The 13,698-nt window shown below is 33.5% G+C and overlaps 1 long non-coding RNA gene across 1 annotated transcript; it reads left to right on the top strand.

Moving 5' to 3' along the window:
- Positions 1-1,584: 1,584 nt before the first annotated feature.
- Positions 1,585-3,830, top strand: LOC140818443 (uncharacterized). Its single transcript, XR_012114983.1, has 4 exons — positions 1,585-2,036; positions 2,174-2,245; positions 2,375-2,500; positions 3,177-3,830. It is a non-coding gene; the product is annotated as an uncharacterized lncRNA (long non-coding RNA).
- The last annotated feature ends 9,868 nt before the right edge of the window (positions 3,831-13,698 follow it).

Below are 13,698 nucleotides of genomic sequence, written 5' to 3'. Positions count from 1 at the left end.
CAAAACATGATTTTTTTAATTAATCTGGATACGACAATGTTAAGGCTTTGTAGGGTTTACCACTTCCGGTGTGGTTTACTGAAAATATCCACTCATTCGCTTGACACTTCCAAATCTTATATCTCGAAAATGTCTCACATAAGATTTTCTTTCCTTTAAATTTGTTGGTCAATGTCTTTCACACAATACTTTCTTCCCTCCACTATGCCAAAAATCACTTTTTACTTCAGATAATATCTGAAGTAATAGGGTACTTAAGTGCCGAAGTATATGGACGTGAAGTAATAGATGTACCTTTTACTTCGCATAATACCCGAAGTTGTAGTATTGAAAATACCGAAGTCTTTTGGCCGGTTTTGGGAGGAAAACCGGTCCAGAATTGGACCGGTGCCGAAGTAATAAATGTGTTTTACTTCATCGATTATAGTGAATAATGAAGTAGTATATTATATAATTTCCTCTTAATTATTATTTAGCGACAGAAATCATGTTAAAAACCGTCGCTATTTGGCGACAGAATTCATGTTAAAAACCGTCGTTAATTTGCGACAGAAGTCATGTTAAATACCGTCGCTAGTTTGCGACGGAATTTATATCAAAAACTGTCGCTACCTAGCGACGGGGTTCATATGAGTTCCGTCGCTAATATGTTAGGTAAAATAAAAAAAAATTTAATAAATCTGTGTTATGAATTGGTTCGTTAAAATATAAAAAATTTAATAAATCTGTGTTATGAATTGGTACAATCGTGTAAGAGATAAAAATTTTAAGTATTGTAAAGTGTTAAATTCGTGTAAGAAATAAAAATTTTAAGTGTTGTGAAATTGAAAATCGTGTAAGTGATAAAAATTTTAAGTGTTATGAAGTTGTAAAATTGTGTAAGTGAGAAAAAATTTTAATTGTTGTGAAGTGAAGTGGAAGAAATTGGAGAGAATTTGTATGTATTTAGTGGAAGAAAATAGAGGGAAAAATAGGCGGGATTGAATTTTTTTGAAACTGGCGACGGTTGTAGTAAAATCCGTCGCAACAATTTAAATCGGCGACGGTTAAAATGGAGGGAAATATATGCGGGGTGGAATTTTTTTGAAAATGGCGACAGTGTTCTTTTAACCGTCGCCAAATTTTAAATCGGCGACGGTTCACTTTAACCTGTCGCTACTTTTAGCGACGGTCAAATAACAACCGTCGCTAAATATAGCGACAGTTTCTAAAAAAACAGTCGCTAGTTTTAACTTTGCGACGGTTTTTATTTGACTGTCGCTAAATTTAGCGACGGGTTAAAATTAAACCGTCGCCGATTTAAAATTTGGCGACGGTTTAGTAATCCGTCGCATGTTTTAATCTTTTTACTTCGTTAACTCATATTTTCATTATTTTTTACTTCATCAAAATTGATATGGCGAAGTAAAATATATAAAAAAAAAATACAGTGAAGCCCGTGTTTTTAAACATCCGAAGTAAAATATATTATTTTAGTTCGCTTGTGTTATTAATGAAGTTATTGGTAATATATTACTTCGTAATTTATTTTTGCCGAAGTAACGCTTGACGAAGTAAAATGTCATTTTTCACATAGTGCTCTGAATTTTTTTCTTTGGCTTCACGAAGTTCGATTCACTTTCTCAAATAATGTAAGTTTCCTTCCTCTTAATCTCAATGTTTTTTCTTTTCGTTTAATGTGTAACGATGGTTTCTACATGTTATTTTATTTATGAAGTCATCGAAACTTAAACATGTCTACACCAATATTTAAGAATTGCCTTCAAAATATTGTCATAGGTTTAAATACTATTTAGCTTCATTGTCTTCTCCTTCTACACGGGCTACTACTCATACCAATCGTAATGACGATGAAAGACGTCAATTAAACACAACGCGACGACGAGCACAAAGACAATTACTGACACAAGATCAACGACAAACAAATCTAGCACGACGTCGGTCAAACTACCAAAGACGTATTAATAGAAGTGTCCATTCTACATATTCTGATGAATCCAACTTTCACAATTCATATGTTACTACACATTTGAATGGTACATTATATACTATATGGATTTTTTTCCTTTTTATCGATCATTATATTCTTTCTTCGTCCATTTATATTATTATTATTTGTGATTTTTTTTAATTATTCTACTACACGTATATAATGCTCTTACCCATTTTTCAGTTCCCATCAACAACAATTTGGCTACGACTACCATAACACATACAATAATGGAAACTTCTTCAAATCAAGATGGTATGTTTTCTTTTAACTGTTTGAATTTTAATGATTTTTAGCATTTCTTTTATATGATATGCAAGCCAATGTTTGATACTAAATCCACAAATAATAGATTAAATATTCAATATTCAACTTCAATTTCAGGTATCACAACAACTGTTGTTGGACAAACGTGTCGTATACAGACATTATCTTATCAAACAATGACATTAAATTTTGAGCAAGGGAGTACTAGCACATGTCAACGTCAAACTTATTTAAATAATCAAGGTATTTACAAAATTCAAATAGACAACTGATATAACATGTATAATTTTTTTCTTGCCTTCACATTATCTCATCTATAAATAATAAAAAACACCAAAAATCAACGTCTAACTATATCAACAATCAATTTAAAACACAACCTAATTGCTAACTCTACCATATATTTTTTTAACTATATCGTTAACATATGCTACATTTTTAAAATGTTCAATTTAAATAGGTTCGTACAAAAAATTAATATTTAAATTAATTATTGTCATTTTTAAAAAATTCACATAAATATGAAAAATAAATTATAATAATATAATCTATATTATTACTGAATTATATGAAATATAAACATTCCTCATTATCGCTTATATGCATTGGATACTTTCAACAATCCAGAAAGGCACACGTATTTCCTGTGTCATGAATATATGAGGCTAACATAATAGAATAAATTAGTTATATTAAAACATCATGAAACAAAATCATTTTATCATATATATATTTTCAACTTTTTTCAATAACCAGTGTATCACGAAATATTTAGAAAATATATTTTTTAAAAATACAAGGTTTACAAATATCTTACAATAATCAATTTCGAAGATATATTCTATTGGTTCATTCTTCCATCACCAAAATTTATTATACATATTTCTTAGTTTGAATATTAAATTGAAATTAAGTGCAGGAAATAATTTCACTGAAAACAATGTCATTAGTAACCTACGACGATATCCACGTCCACGTCGATATCGTAATATAGCAAGAAATTTCGGTGAAAGTGAGATAAATTATCGGTGGCAAATGTCTGACCCAATAATTTTTCCACATTGCCACGCTCTATTGTTTCATGGTGAAACATCACAATTCTGCTGCAAAAATGGAAGTACAAATTTGGATAATATCCCTTCTCCTACTGGATTGCAAGAGTTGTATGCAACGGATAATGAGGAAGGTAGGCATTTTCGGCAGTTCATAAGGGCATACAATCATGTTTTCTCTTTCACATCGATGGGTGTCAGCTTAGATGAGTCTTTAGCGACCGGTACACATGGAATTTACACATTTCGAGCCCATGGATCAATATACCACTCTATTGGAAGTCTCCTACCAAATGAGAATTGTAGGCCAAGGTACATGCAGATGTGGATTGTAGACACTGAACATGAAATAGACAATAGACTTCATGAAAATCCAGAACTAAGGCGAGAATTGCTGTTCAAGATACAAAACATTCTTGATCAACACAATCCATTTGTCCACGTATTTCGACAGATTGGCAAATGTCAAGACATACCTAACTGTAGGCTCATCATCAAGCAACAAAAACCTAATGAACATCAGTTTACCAACAACATCTCAAGTTGCAGCCGTCATTGTTGACAACGAATGTCAAGAAACTTTTAACAGTCGAGATATTACTATACAAGGAATCGGTGGAAATCTTATCAGCATTCAAGATGTAGTTGGGTATTATGATCCTTTGCAATATCCACTACTTCTGCCACATGGAACATATGGTTGGGACATAAATAGCCGAAGTATCAATGGTACCCGGTTAACATGCTTAAATTACTATGCGTATATGCTACAGATTAGTGAAAAAAATTTATGCTTTATGCTTTATATTTTAAATTACAAAAATTTTAAAAAGTATATTTACAACTATACTCATATAGTGTAAATTATCCTCTTGATTAGATACGCGAAAATTCGTCATCTTTGCTGCTTAGAGGAGGTCGTCTACTTCAACAATACGTAGTTGACAATTACGTAAAGATTGAAACACAAAGACTACGATGGATACGTTCCAATCAACGTGATATACGCTCTGAACTTTACCAAGGACTGCAGGATTGTTTACATGGAGGTGAAAATAATGCAGGTATGAAAACTTATACATATGTACCAAATACATTATATACACCAGCCCCTTAAAGTAACTACCTTGGTAATTTTACTACACTATATAATAATGCACCAGCCCTTAAAGTAAATACTTTGGTCATTTAAGTAAATATACGAAAATGTCTCTTCTTTCATATTAAATTAAAATAACTATAATATTTCATATAATTGTTTTGATCTTAATAAATAATTACCATATTAATTTATCTTTACATACACATATACCAAACCAAAACATATATATACCGACTTGAACGACAACATAAAGTTTAAACAATCCAATGTCAACTTGAACTTCCAAATTCAAATCCTCGGCCTATATATTGTAACATAATTCACAAATCCAATTTAAATATATAACCCAACATCAATCACTCAAATAATTAAACTACTATTTCTTGAATTTAAATTTATTTAATTCCCAAAAAATAAAACTAAATGAAATATAAATTCAAACGGCGTTCCAAAATTCCAAAAAAATCAACATATTCAACAATATAGTACCGATTAGCTACCGAGCCACATTCGTTGCATATGTCATGAATGTACGACCCTAATATATTAAACTTTAATGATATTACAATATCATTACACTAAAATATTTTGAACAATCAATATACACATGAGAGAAAATGGAGTCCGAAGTTTAAATACATTTCACAACCTCAATTTGTTACCTAACAAATTATTTGTATGAGACTAACCTCTCATCTCAAATCTTATTCATCTTTTCACAATATTTTATCCAATTAAAACATGTTACCATCTTATGCCAACAACTTTCTTCAATGTATATCGATGTAATGCTGGTATATTCGCGTTTTTGGTCAATCTATTATTGCATTTCTTGAATTATTGAAACTTAAACATGTCGATAGCAATATTTAAGAGTTGTTTTCTAAATATTGTCACATATTTAAATACTATTTAGCTTCAATGTCTTCTCCTCCTAGACGAGCTACTACTCATACCAATCGCAAAGACAAAGATAGAAATAATTATGAACATCTCCTTTACAGAAGTTTAGATACATTTGACAACCTCAAATTGTTATCTAACATGATATAATTTCATATCATAAAAAATATTATTATTTAGATGCCACAATAGCATATCCTGTGAAAAAATGATAAACTTCAATGTACACGATATATTTTTTTTTATCAAAACAATATATTATAATTAATAGATTCACACATAATAACCCAAAATCGAAAATGGATTCCGAATTTTATATACATTTGACAACCTCTATTTGTTACATAACATTATATAATTTCATATCATAAAAAATTTTATTATTTAGATGCCGTAATAGCTTATCCTATGAAAAAATGATAAACTTCAATGTACATGATATATTTTTTCGATCAAAACAATAGAGGAATATTAATAGTTTCACACATAATAAAACAAAATTAAAATATTAAAATTAAAGATTTTGACAATAAAAAATAATATTCAGATTTAACAAAAAAATAAATTCTGAATAACTATTTATTAGTCCATAATCTCACATTCTTCCCCAACACACACTTTTGGGACCTTATTACAATTCACATCTTACACATCTCTACCAAATAAATCATACAGGAAATGTATAAAGGCCTGAAAATCCTTACTTGAAAATTTGCGGGAAATTTAAAATTTTCTTTTATAATAAATGGAGTGCCTCATTCATACCAAAAACTGATAAAATGTTTAACGTTCAAAATAGCAGCGGAAGAAATTAATACTTGCCAAAATAACAAGTTAAAGTATTCAACAACTGGTAAAATGTTTGAGCATCAAAAAAATGACAAGTGCTGAAACTGAGGTCCTCGTGTGCCACTATTGCCGACCCAAGCTAGCTCACTGGTCCCCGCCCTCGATCCCGACATCATCAGTACCTACAACAATCAAGTCTAGTGAGTCTAAAGACTCAACATGCATATATCATAAATAACAAGTAAATACTATAGTAAAATTTGCATGGGATAAAATATCATGTCATGAGGCATACGTGAAAATAACTTGTCATGAGAAATTATAATACGTGCATAACTGAACTGAAAATCATAGTAAAATGTTTGCTCCTTGGAGCCCTGTACTGAAATAGCTTGCAATAAATTTTCTGGTAAGATTATGGTCTACACAAGTGGTCCCTGAACTGAACTGAACTGAGCTGACCGATACTGGGGATCGGATTTACGTCTGATCAGACTACTGCCACAGTACTGGGTGAAACAACTGAACTAACCGGTAACTGGTGACCGGACCGATAGTGGGGACCTGATTTAATAGTGATAGTAAAGTGACCACAAGCAATATCGCATAAATCTCAAAATTTGTATTTGCACGTAATATAATTAAATAACATAATTAAATATGAACAATTTTGATCTTCTTGCATTAAAATCATGTACTTGCGATATTTAAAAATACCTATATGACTTGATTGAACAGTAAAAGAAGATATAAACATGCCTTGATTTGTTTTGACAGAAAACAAACGAAATAACGACGCGGCGCGGCGGAGACGGAGTGCTCTTCACTTTCTCACTTTTTCTCTCTCAATTCCTTTAAACCAAGCATGCACCATAATTATTATAATAGCGAAAAAATTGTAAACATGATGCATGAACATTTAAAATATCATGAATTTGTGCTCAGGGCGCTGCCATGACCAAATTCTCATCCCGGGTGCAAAATGACCATTTTGTCCTTGGAAACCCAAAAATTATCGTTTCAACCCTGGACCTCTAAAATTGACCCGAAGCTTACAAAACTCCTTAAAATGTCCCAAAACATTTTTATAAGCGTTATTAGACGTAAACTCGAGCCCATACTACAACTTAATCGATTGATTTTTAACTTGGACCGGAGTCCCGGTTTTAATCCGAATCGACTCAAAACACAACTAATTTTTTTTTCAACTTTTTAACCCTTCTTACAACCACTATAAAGCTCCTAAACTTCCACCTCAGCCCCTAAAACTCACGATTAAAAAACAGCAAGTCATTGGACTCTAATCCTCCCAACAAGACACGTACACCCTCACTCACCTCTCCAAATCTTTGTGCTGGCCCTCCTCCACCAAAAACAGCCCTCAACCAATCACATCTCGGCTACTCTAGGCTCTCCTGGACTCAAATAACCCACACTTACACTTCCATGCATGCTGGAATTTTTGATCGACCGCTCACCCTTAAGAATTCCAAAACGCAGCCCCCTTCTCCTAAGCTCGCCCGATGGTGTGCAGGGACGGTTCCAGTCGGGTTCGAGCCTCCCTCAGCTTTTGCTCAGACCCCTCACTGCCTGGCTCCAGCCTCGGTTCGCCCCTTACACCGCTGGTCCCAACCCAACCGCACAAATCCCATATGAACCACTCACTCGTCACCAATCCTCACGGTTCTTCCACCTACATACCAATCCACGATTCTAACTCTCACGACAGCCTCTGAACATCACGTTCTGACCCTGAAACAACCACAACAACAGCCCCTTGCACAGATCGAAAGAAAAACGTGAGCAAAACGACACAACCATGCAATGTTCCAATGGAAAACCGAAACATTCATCATGTCTTAGGCTAGATCGAAAGATTTCGTGGATGCACACATGTATAACAGTACTATCGACATGTATGATGCAAAACAATGGAACGAGCGTGCCTTAGAAGTTTGATGAACCACAAAAGAGGAAGGAGACACCGAGAGCTTCTAATGCAACGAATGGAGGTGGCCGATGGTTTTGCTTTGAGCTGCTGATGAGAAAACCGAGGGCACTGAATTCAGAATTGGGGTGTCGGCTGCTTGTAACTATTAGGTTTAGGTTAAAGTGTGTTTAGGAGCTTAATAAATAGTAAACAAATGGTTAATGGGCTTTCAATTATTTAATTAAAAGTTTAAAAGAGTATTAAGCTCAATAAGCTTAAAAGTGGGCCCATTAAATCCAAACACGCTCCCGAACAATATATCGAGTTGAAAAGATTTTTTTTTTAAATATTAGCCGAACCATTAAAAAGTCCCCCGATTCGATAAAATTTGCGTACCGATTAAAAATAAAATCTTACGGGTAAAAACACCCAAAAATTCCTATTTTAGTAAAATACACTTAAAAATGCTTTAACTTAATTTATAAAAATAAATCATGTAATAAAATAATTTTTCTGAAAATTCTCCGACTCCGTTCCTCGATCGAACGTGAAATGCACCTAGAAATCCTAATGCATGAACTTTTAAAATTTTAAGAACTAAATTCTATCATGCATGAATTATGCATAAAATAGTTAAACATAATTTAATGAAATGAATATGCTAAATTACCACTTCTTAAATGAGTCTTTATTAGCTTATCTCAATACTCCATCTCCAGTCCGGCCTCACTTATTTAATTGAAAAGATAACAATTAAACTACTACGTCAAGTAAATAAATTTAAAGAAAAGAATTTAAATACTCCTGAAATAAAAATCATTTTAATTTAAATACTAGGAATTATTCATGACTTATATGTAGTCTAAGTTACGGGTTCTACAATCCTCCCCCCTTAAAAGAAATTTCGTCCTCGAAATTCGCTTATCCTCGATACACAAAAGTTTAAACTCTTAATTATACCCTCCCAATAATCCACGCTTCCGCTGCGCTCCTCTGATAAAATAAATGCCGAGCTGTCCTTACGTCTCCTCGATCCTAATTAAATTTTCCTACCAAAATTCTCGTTTGCGGATCACAACTTAAAAACAACTTATGATGACTTAGTTCTATCCGGATCAGGCCTCGAATTCTGACCTTTCTCAAAATTCTCAATATTAAAAAAATGGCACTCCGAATTTTATTGCGTCTTACTTTTCTTACACTGTACCCGTAATGTTCATTGATCTCTTACATTTGTATTTATGCAGTTCACCCTAAGAAACCTTAGCATCAGAATTTACTGATCGATTCCTATACTCGATAATATATTTAACTGTTAAACCTTATCTCAACCTCATAATAATATTATGCTAAGATTTTTGAATCGAATCTTTATCTTACAGCACCAAACTTACATAACTTAATTATTTACGAGTACCTCCCGAATGTAAAATTGTTGCAAATTCTTAAACCTCGAGTAACGTTAATTCATAAAACCCAATTATATAATATCGCACTTCTACCTTAATAATAAAATCCTTCTAGTATCAATTACATGCTCAAACTATCCTCTTCCCAATTACAATCTAGTTGAGGCCTAGGACTCTAAACTTCCTCATTGGAACAAGTGTCGCATTCTTATGTATCCTTAATGCTTACTTAATTCTAGCATATAAACTTAATAAGCTACGCCCATGGTAGCATTAGACCAACGTTAATAAACCAATTTCACTTATAACCCATAGAATTCTAGAATCTCCATATCAAGATTTTAGATTTCTTACTCGACAAAAAAAAAATCTTAATAATCATCAATTGATAACTTATATTGAACACAACTAATTCTCTTTTGTTTTATTTCACTCAAAATTTCCGTATTAACAAATATCCCATAAATTTGAAATTCAAACTTACCTAATCCAAATAGCTTTGAATAAAATATTTCCAACACGCATATCCGTTTAGTCCCAAGTTTGTTAATGATTTCCAAAATTTCTCAAGACAAGGTGTCCACCTCACCTCTTACGTGCGTCTACCAATTAAACTAAACATCATCATACCCAACTTTCCTGAAAATTTTAAATTCTCATAAGGTATAATCTTAACTGTTAAGATCATGACTAAAACTTGTGACACATCAAACTTATGTTCCCAAAAATTTACTAACTCCATGTTTATCCTTATAACTTAACTAGTCGATCAAATTTACCTTAAATCGTCATCACTTTAAATCCTTAATTTGCCACAACATGATTTCACTAACGCTTAAATTTTCACGCCTAAGATTGATTCATCCTACAATGTCCTTGGTTACCATTCATTATAATATTATAATCCAAATATCTAAATATTCTATATTTCCTTTTAGCCTAAATAACCGAAAATTCCTACCATTTAAATCATTCAATTCTCACTTACTACTAAATAAGTTCTCAAATTTCTTAAAATAGTAAAATTAATTCTTACTTTCCTCGAATATCTTCCAATTTTTCCCTAAATCTCGAAAATTCCACAATTACCCATGAGTACTCAGTATTCCCAATTTCATTTTATAGATTTCCCGTATCATAAATTTCAATAGTCTTAAGTTTATTAAACCCAAAATTAATTCCCATAACACGTCTTACATTTCTTAAAACCCCAAGTTTTCCTCAAAAATTCGCAATTACATCCTTAAAATTTTGAAAATTGCAATCTGACCCTTACAGTTCTCCAAATTTACATTTTGGCCCTACAACTCTTCGAAATTTGCATCATTGTCCCCATGAAATTTTCCATCTTTACCTCATTAAACTTTTAGATTCTCGAACTCGAAATTTAATCCCAAAATTTGGTAAATTCAAAAACAGTCCATTAGAATTTTATTTTTGAACTTAGGTCCTCAAATCATTGGTTATTACAATTAGGTCCTTAAAGTTCTCAATTCCTGCAATTCAATCCTTAAATCCAACTATGTAGAGCACGCATCCTAAATAAATTCTCATAATTAATCTTACATTTCCATAGATACTTAAAATCCTCAAATTGTACATTTATAATCCTAAAGATTGTCGTAATCTTCGAATCGCTATTGCTTATATGAAATCCTCAAAAATTTATTCGACTAGCAACCAAGAACCATTAATAATTTCTTAGAAATTCTACAAGTCTCAAAAGCATTTATAATTTTCAAGATTAACTTATAACCCATAAGGAGGACATCAGTACTACTGACCTAAAAATTAATATAGTCAAATAATTTTCAACCTCTTCTAAAGCCCAATATTCGAATTCTTAGATATGTCCAATTCCAAACGTACCAAACATGCATAATTCCATAGTTTATTTTTAAATTTAAATAAACACTGAACAATTAAAATTTGAACGTAAAATATTTCATGGAAACATGGCGTTTAAAATAATTCATGCTTTAAATAAAATGCGCAAATGTAAAACTTACAGACCGAAAACGTGACTTGATGCGAACACGGGTCGTCAAGCCCCAAGGAAAGCATGGGATCCTTTGCAGTTGCCGGAGGGACCAGTCACGCGGGGTCGATTAAAGAAGTTCAAGGAGGCACTACAAGGAGTCATGAGTAGGCATGAAGGAGTCGTGATGCATGGGAGTGTGTTAGAAGACCAAAGGAATAGTATTCAAGTACTGATAGCATTGGCCGAGTCTGGACGGACCTGTACACGAACCCGCACACGGGGTCCGTGCTCTATAAAACCTGAGGTGCCCATTGACAGTATCTACACGGACCCGACGACGGACCCAGGCACGGGGTCCGTGCCCTATTACATTGGCGAAGACAGAGTCTACACGGACCCGTACACGGAGGTGAGCACGGGGTCCGTGTCCCTTGTTTCCAACTGAAGTCTATTTACCGAGTGTACACGGACCCAGAAACGGAGGTCTGCACGGGGTCCGTGCCTAGTGTTTTTCTGCGCGAATTATTTCCTTCTTTAGAGTTTTATTTTGTTAGGTAACTAGATTCTAGTAATCTTTTTGATGTGTAAACCATATTGGACGAAAGTTTACACACAATACACATATTATTTTGAGTTTTATCAAACTTGTGAGAATTTTCTCTCAACTTTTCAAGGCTTTAGCTTTGTTAAATCAAATCAAACTTATCAAAGTTTATAACTTTGTGGCGTTTGTCGATCGTGCTTGTGCGGATTGTCGTAGGCGTCGTTCTTCGAAGGTTCGTATCAAATTTTGATTGTTATCCTCGTGTTTATTTGTTGCTAAACTTTTATAGTTTAGAGGTGAATAACACATCAATTACTTGATTCAAAAGATCGGGAAAACACACGAGTCTTATTATCGTAATTAAATAGAGGGTGCGATTGCGTTTTAATCGTGTTTGCTATTTATTCGTATCAAGATTCACATCATTTGGTATCAGACCTAGGGTTTATTGAATTCAAGTAAGTATCTTGTTATTAAATTTCAGATCTGTGATATTTCTTCGTTCCTTGTCAGATCTGTGTCAATCTATCGTTCTTCGTTTATTTTTTTTTTATTTTTCGTGAATCTGTGATTCTCGAAAAATTTTGCTCTTGATTTTTTTTGGGGATTTTAGAGTAGTACTCAAGCCAAAAAAAAAAAAAGAGTACAAAAATTCCGAAAATTCACCATTATTTCTTTTTGATATCTTGTTCTATTCCCTTTAGAGAGTCATATTCAATTGCCTCTCACAGTCAAAAAAAAAAAAATTTCCCTATATTCGAATTTCTTGTCTACACAGTCCAAGTGAGTCGGTCGCATTTGTTCACAAGTTTGAACCTTGATTGTTTGATATACCCAGAATACAAAGCTTGAGCACTTCCAAGAGAGCTTTCAAAATTCGAGTGAAACATTTGAGTGTGAGTGTTATTTCTTTGGAGTGAACGGCGAGTATTTGTTGTGAGCAAACAAAATTGTGAGAAAAGACGAGTGAATTTCTTTGGAGTGACCGTGAGCATTTGGGTGAGGATTATTTTATTTCTACTAACCTTTTCTTGCAGGTACAAATTTGAAATTTAATGGAGAGGGAGGTAGGAAATAGTTCGAATTCGGGGTTGTCCAAGGTCCAAATAGATGCGTTGTTTGGGGATTTTAGTAGGATGATGACGACCCAAATGGAGTCGTTGCATGAGAGGTTGGGTAAACTTGAGGTTAGTGTTAGTGGGGGTAAATCTAAACCTAAGGATTTAGGTGGAGATGATGAGGAATATGATCTGGGAGGAGGCGATGAGAGTCAAAATGAGAATTGGGGTAGGAATTGAAGAGGTAGAGGATTTGAGAGAGGAAAAAGGGAAGCCATGCGGGGTAGATATGAGGAGACTAGGGAAGATGGTCACATGGGTAGCATTAAGATGAAAATTCCATCGTTCCATGGGAAATCTGACCCGGAGGCATACCTAGAGTGGGAAAAGAGGGTAGAGTTCGTATTTGAATGTCACCACTACTCCGAACAAAAGAAGGTGAGGTTGGCGGTAGTTGAATTCTTAGACTATGCTCTCATTTGGTGGGATCAATTAGTGACCACTAGAAGGAGGTATAATGAGAGACCCATTGAGTCTTGGGATGAGATGAAGAGGGTCATGAGAAAAAAGTTTGTGCCCAATCACTATTATAGAGAGATGTTTAAGAGGCTACAAACTTTGAGGCAAGGAGCTAAGAGTGTTGAGGACTACTATAAGGAGATGGAAGTAGTCA

Source organism: Primulina eburnea, chromosome 17, assembly GCF_022965805.1.
Source record: "Primulina eburnea isolate SZY01 chromosome 17, ASM2296580v1, whole genome shotgun sequence".
Classification (NCBI taxonomy): Eukaryota; Viridiplantae; Streptophyta; class Magnoliopsida; order Lamiales; family Gesneriaceae; genus Primulina; species Primulina eburnea.
This window is presented reverse-complemented; position numbering and strand designations above follow the sequence as displayed.